The sequence below is a fragment of the Haliotis cracherodii genome, unplaced genomic scaffold (assembly GCF_022045235.1).
Source record: "Haliotis cracherodii isolate W230 unplaced genomic scaffold, xgHalCrac1.p SCAF_10, whole genome shotgun sequence".
Taxonomy (NCBI): domain Eukaryota; kingdom Metazoa; phylum Mollusca; class Gastropoda; order Lepetellida; family Haliotidae; genus Haliotis; species Haliotis cracherodii.
The window spans coordinates 18,688,325-18,694,664 of NW_027266265.1; the positions used below are offsets into that span (position 1 = coordinate 18,688,325).

General features: G+C 43.9%; 1 protein-coding gene across 1 annotated transcript in view; it reads right to left on the minus strand.

Moving 5' to 3' along the window:
* LOC139454164 (nuclear factor of activated T-cells, cytoplasmic 1-like) overlaps positions 1 to 6,087 on the minus strand; it is a 40,560-nt gene extending 34,473 nt beyond the window's left edge. The window contains exon 1 of the mRNA XM_071235706.1: positions 5,860 to 6,087. The gene's annotated coding sequence lies outside the window, so the exon portion shown is untranslated. The remainder of the gene's footprint in view (positions 1 to 5,859) is intronic.
* Between the last annotated feature and the right edge of the window lie 253 nt (positions 6,088 to 6,340).

Sequence of the window (6,340 nt, forward strand, 5' to 3'; positions counted from 1 at the left end):
GAATAAGCCAGAAGGTGACTGGGTGTGATCAGCTCAACTGTCTGGAATAAGCCAGAAGGTGACTGGGTGCGATCAGCTCAACTGTCTGGAAACAGCCAGAAGGTGATTGGATGTGATCATCTCAACTGTCTGGAAACAGCCAAAAGGTGACTGGGTGTGATCAGCTCAACTGTCTGGAATAAGCCAGAAGGTGACTGGGTGCGATCAGCTCAACTGTCTGGAATCAGCCAGAAGGTGACTGGGTTCGATCAGCTCAACTGTTTGGAAACAGCCAGAAGGTGACCGGGTGTGATCAATTGCCTGGAATCAGCCAGAAGGTGACTGGGTGCGATCAGCTCAACTGTCTGGAAACAGCCAGAAGGTGACTGGGTGCGATCAATTGCCTGGAATCAGCCAGAAGGTGATTGGGTGTGATCAGCTCAACTGTTTGGAATCAGTCAGAAGCTGATTGGTGGTGATCAGCTCAACTGTCTGCAATAAGCCAGAAGGTGACTTGATGTGATCAGCTCAACTGTCTGGAATCAGCCAGAAGGTGACTGGGTGTGATCAGCTCAACAGTCTGGAATAAGCCAGAAGGTGACTGGGTGCGATCAGCTCAACTGTCTGGAAACAGCCAGAAGGTGATTGGATGTGATCATCTCAACTGTCTGGAAACAGCCAGAAGGTGACTGGGTGTGATCAGCTCAACTGTCTGGAATAAGCCAGAAGGTGACTGGGTGCGATCAGCTCAACTGTCTGGAAACAGCCAGAAGGTGATTGGATGTGATCATCTCAACTGTCTGGAAACAGCCAAAAGGTGACTGGGTGTGATCAGCTCAACTGTCTGGAATAAGCCAGAAGGTGACTGGGTGCGATCAGCTCAACTGTCTGGAATCAGCCAGAAGGTGACTGGGTTCGATCAGCTCAACTGTTTGGAAACAGCAAGAAGGTGACTGGGTGTGATCAATTGCCTGGAATCAGCCAGAAGGTGACTGGGTGCGATCAGCTCAACTGTCTGGAAACAGCCAGAAGGTGACTGGGTGCGATCAATTGCCTGGAATCAGCCAGAAGGTGATTGGGTGTGATCAGCTCAACTGTTTGGAATCAGTCAGAAGCTGATTGGTGGTGATCAGCTCAACTGTCTGCAATAAGCCAGAAGGTGACTTGATGTGATCAGCTCAACTGTCTGGAATTAGCCCGAAGGTGACTGGGTGTGATCAGCTCAACAGTCTGGAATAAGCCAGAAGGTGACTGGGTGCGATCAGCTCAACTGTCTGGAAACAGCCAGAAGGTGACTGGGTGTGATCAGCTCAACTGTCTGGAATAAGCCAGAAGGTGACTGGGTGCGATCAGCTCAACTGTCTGGAATAAGCCAGAAGGTGACTGGGTGCGATCAGCTCAACTGTCTGGAAACAGCCAGAAGGTGACTGGGTGTGATCATCTCAACTGTTTGGAAACAGCCAGAAGGTGACTGGATGTGATCAATTGTCTGGAATCAGCCAGAAGGTGACTGGATGTGATCAGCTCAACTGTTTGGAATCAGCCAGAAGGTGACTGGGTGTGATCAGCTCAATTGTCTGGAATCAGCCAAAAGGTGACTGGGTGTGATCAATTGTCGGGAATCAGCCAGAAGGTGATTGGGTGTGATCAGCTCAACTGTCTGGAAACAGCCAGAAGGTGACTGGGTGCGATCAGCTCAACTGTTTGGAGTCAGCCAGAAGGTGACTGGTTGCGATCAGCTCAACTGTCTGGAAACAGCAAGAAGGTGACTGGATGTGATCAATTGCCTGGAATCAGGCAGAGAGTGACTGGGTGCGATCAGCTCAACTGTTTGGAAACAGTCAGAAGGTGACTGGATGTGATCAATTGTCTGGAATCAGCCAGAAGGTGACAGGATGTGATCAGCTCAACTGTTTGGAAACAGCAAGAAGGTGACTGGATGTGATCAATTGCCTGGAATCAGGCAGAGAGTGACTGGGTGCGATCAGCTCAACTGTTTGGAAACAGTCAGAAGGTGACTGGATGTGATCAATTGTCTGGAATCAGCCAGAAGGTGACTGGATGTGATCAGCTCAACTGTTTGGAAACAGCCAGAAGGTGACTGGGTGTGATCAGCTCAATTGTCTAGAATCAGCCAGAAGGTGATTGGGGTGTGATCAGCTCAACTGTCTGGAATCAGCCAGAAGGTGACTGGGTGTTGTCAGTTCAACTTTCTGTGATTTTGTGGAAAAGTATAAATTGTCCAGAAAATGCTTGAACAGATATCTATGCTTCAGACTGTTGAAAAATATTAATTTGCCTGACTCGAAAAATGTCCTTATTTGCAGGGTGGTTTTATTTAGGCTCATGGTAGGCTCATTAAACAAGTATCTGGTTTTGCAGACAGTAATAGTCACGACGGTCTGTATATAAGCCTGGATCGGGCAAACCAGTGACTGAAAGCAAGAGAAACATTGTATCCATGTGAAGAATCGAACTCGGGCGTGACGAACGAACACTTTAACCACTAGGCTAGCGCGCCACCCCTCTAATGATGGGGACGCCTAGGCTTCGAATTCTGATATAACACAGTCAATTGTAGGGATGATTCATCAAATTTTCAGAATGGCTTCAATGTTTCAGTGAAGTGTTTATCGGTAAACATTTTACAAAATATATCATGAACACAGCTAAAGAGAACGAATTAAAAGAGTACGTTGTTTGGAATGGATTTAATATGGACTATTCATTCCATGCATTACCACACACAACAGCATGTCCTGTATCATATATCCTTTGTTATTAACGTATCTTGGATACCCCCTGACAGGAAACTATAAATACAGGGTTCCTCTCATGTAGCTGACAATGCACAATGTACTGTTACCTATAAAGTTACACCAAGCATTGGCAATCACAAGACGACAACTATAAAGTAGTGTCCCCAAGGGAGGTAATCTAGTGTATTGTGCACTCGTCTCACCTCTTAGCATTGGGAGGCATTCATACTGGACTTTGATTCACTAGTTTTACTGCTTCACGTTATTATCACTTTACACAACACAGGCTGGTGGCAGTCAGGACCCTTATAAGTTGCTTAATTAAATTGTATACCAATTCTTTACAACCGTAATAAGCTTTTTTTCAAAGTCGGTCATTATGGTGTACAAACTAATATATGCGGTCTAAATAAAATCATTGTCGTAAAAGGCGACAAACAGGATCGGGTGGTCAGGCTCGGTTGATGCAAGTCATCAATCCCAATTGCGTGGATCGATGTTCATGATGTCAATCACTGGATTGTCTGGTCTAGACTCTATTATTTACAGACCGACGTCATATAGCTGGAATATTGGTGAGTGCGGCGACCAACCAACCAGCCATTGAATATTATTCCTTCATTGTTGCCCGAAGTATTACGCAGGATTAAGCAAAGTGGGGCCGAATGCATTTTGACTCATGGCATCCTTTTCAGGTATCACGGTATCAGTACGTGACAATTTTATCGCTACCCCCCACCCCCACCCCCCTGTCACGCGTTTCTCCCTACATTATTAAAACACATTATCAACATGAAAACACTAATAAACATCATAAGGTACTGTACTATTCGTTTTGTACATGAGTTAACAAAACTTAGCAATTGTTTATATATAGTCATTTGCAAAACCCATTGTATGGTGCCTCATTTAGCACTGAGCAGTACATGTATCGGGCATCTCCACCTTGTGTGTATACCGTTATATTTAATGAGAAAAGCACGCCCAGCTATGACGGAGGAATCACGACAACTAAGGAACGTGAGTAAGTATTAATTATTTATAGCGGGTTACAGAGCCAGTGTATTGTGTCTTTATATCCATGCTTCTTTATAACGGAGCTTCTTTTGTAGTGTTGATTTTATGTAAGGATTTCTTTGTAACATGTATCCGACTCTCCAGACATAGGGAACACTGGCAGACCGTGCTAACTAGGTGGAAAGCCATGTCTGACAGAAGGCAGACTTATAGTATCTCCATGTCGTAATGCGTTATCCATTCAAGACTGGAAGCGAAACACCATGCTTGTAAAGCAACGCGGCCTGTTTGTGCGCTTTTATTTACGCAATTTATGGGAAAATTAACTTTTTGTTCATTCGCAGACATAGCCAATTACCGGTAAATGTTTCTGAGACCTATACCAGTTGGCGAGGTATTTTAAGCCTCACCGACATTCCGCGACGGTCGTTTTGCCAAGTAACATTTGGCTGCCAAATGCTCCGAACGAATTGTTGTTCCGCTGATAAAATTTAGCCGGTGGGTTTATTTATATCAGACGCAAGGTCAAATATATAATTGGTTTCGTGTGTAACCACCGACAATGGATAGACGGTGACATGTTTAGCCCATTGCATGTCACCAGATAGTAAGTTGAAGGTTCGACTTACAGGTGTAATGAGTGCAGTTGCATGCCAAAGTGCAGAGCGGGGTTCCGTTGTGTGACACGGCAGTAAGTAGGCAATGGTATTGACATGTATATATGCACTTGGGTCATATGTTAAAATATATTTCTAGGGAATAACAAATTAATAATTGTTACTCGGAATATCTTCACATAATTTGAAGCTGGTGATTATTCTTTTCATGAACATGGCACTAAAAAAACCTTTTACTCTTTGAAAACAATGTATGTGAACATTAAAAAAGAACCAAAAAGATTTAACCATCCTTACCTTCAATACATACAAAGTACATACCAAACGTGAATATATTACATTAATAATCTCTCATAACATGAGCAACTTGAACAAGTCTTTGACCCAGGATGAAAATGTATATAGAGACAGTAAAATCACGAGTCTTCGGTGCCAGACTTGCTTACAATTGGTTTTCTCTAGAAGCTAGCCATGCTTATATATACGGAACAAAAGAAGTTGGGTTCGTGAATATTTTAGGGGATATTCGTTTTGAAGACTGAGCTCACAATTTTATATAAATACACCATAACTGGGGAATATTATCTCAAACTTCTGTTTCTTCAGTACACATGACTACGCCAGAAGTCGAAATCCTGGAGGACCTTTACGGTAAGAAACAAGAACGGTTAGGTTACAGCAATTGGAACATGTGTGATCATATCATACTATTTATACTTATACATACATAATATTTTACATTTTCAGTGGGTCGAAAAGTGATCTTACAAAGTTGGCTTAGATTGGTTTGACCTGCACTTGCTGCGTCTGCTGACTGACCCCACAGCCCCCCTTTAAATAGTAGTCAGAGATCTGTGTGTATTGTCCCCCATTTCATCAGTCTCTATGGGTATCGGTAGTTTTCTTCGGGCATTCAGTCCCTATGGCGCAGTCTATTGATTATTTGAACAAATGTGTAGACCTTTCTTAAAAACAATTCTGCTTACAATGTTGTTCCATGTGATATGATTCCCCATGGCGGGCAAGTCCACAACAGTGATGTATTTGTCTGAGTTACGGACTGGTCATCATTTGTCATCCTAACATGCACACACCTTATAGTTGTGATACCCTGAATCTAACCGGTCCCCCGGTTTATACAGTGATTCCTGCATTCGATCAGTAAGTAAAGATCTGTAAGAAATACAGGTACGCACTTTGAAAAGGACACATTGGGTAATTAAGTTATTTGGTTATTGCGTTCTTATGGTCTTGGGTTTTTAAACTCTTTCCTGCGTATTTGTACGCAACTGAGAATGAATTGGGTAATGATTATGTATTTTGCGTACTTTTTGCGTAGCTTATCTGAAACTAAGGGTAGATGTCCGTTTCCCACAGATCTCGTGTCATTCTTGTTTTGCTTGCGGCATTACGAAACATGAAATATTTTCCCCCGTCTACAGCGTTGTGTTTACATCCTTGCTCAAACCGACAACATTGCAACATACCAGTCTGTGCATGGCACGGGTAGTCACGGATGCCGACTATCAGTATCCATCGGTGTAGAACGACTCTACAGATGTGGGAGCCCCGGGGTCCTGAAACCACGCCCAGTTGCTACACGGTATCCTCACAATGTCTGCACTCCGCATAAGACGTCGCTGATGTGTCCTCAATGTTGTTTAATGCCGTAGTCACCAGTATTGAAGCCAAATGGGAACAGCCCATAGATGCGCAATGTGCCTTTCAATTAGGGGGAACCTTCCAGTAGAAGATAGCTACCTCCTCGACATTTGCAGTCAGGCTATTGGGCCCCGTTTCTCAAAGCGAGCTTAGCGCTAAGTGTGTCGTACGCCTACGTAAGTACGGCAGTTAAGATCAACTTCGGGCTTTGATCTCCTTGTGGAACGGTGCACTGGGCCCATATCACAAAGCAAACTTATCTCTAGGTCTGTCGCATCTTCCCGAGGCAAGGGCGTTAACTGACTA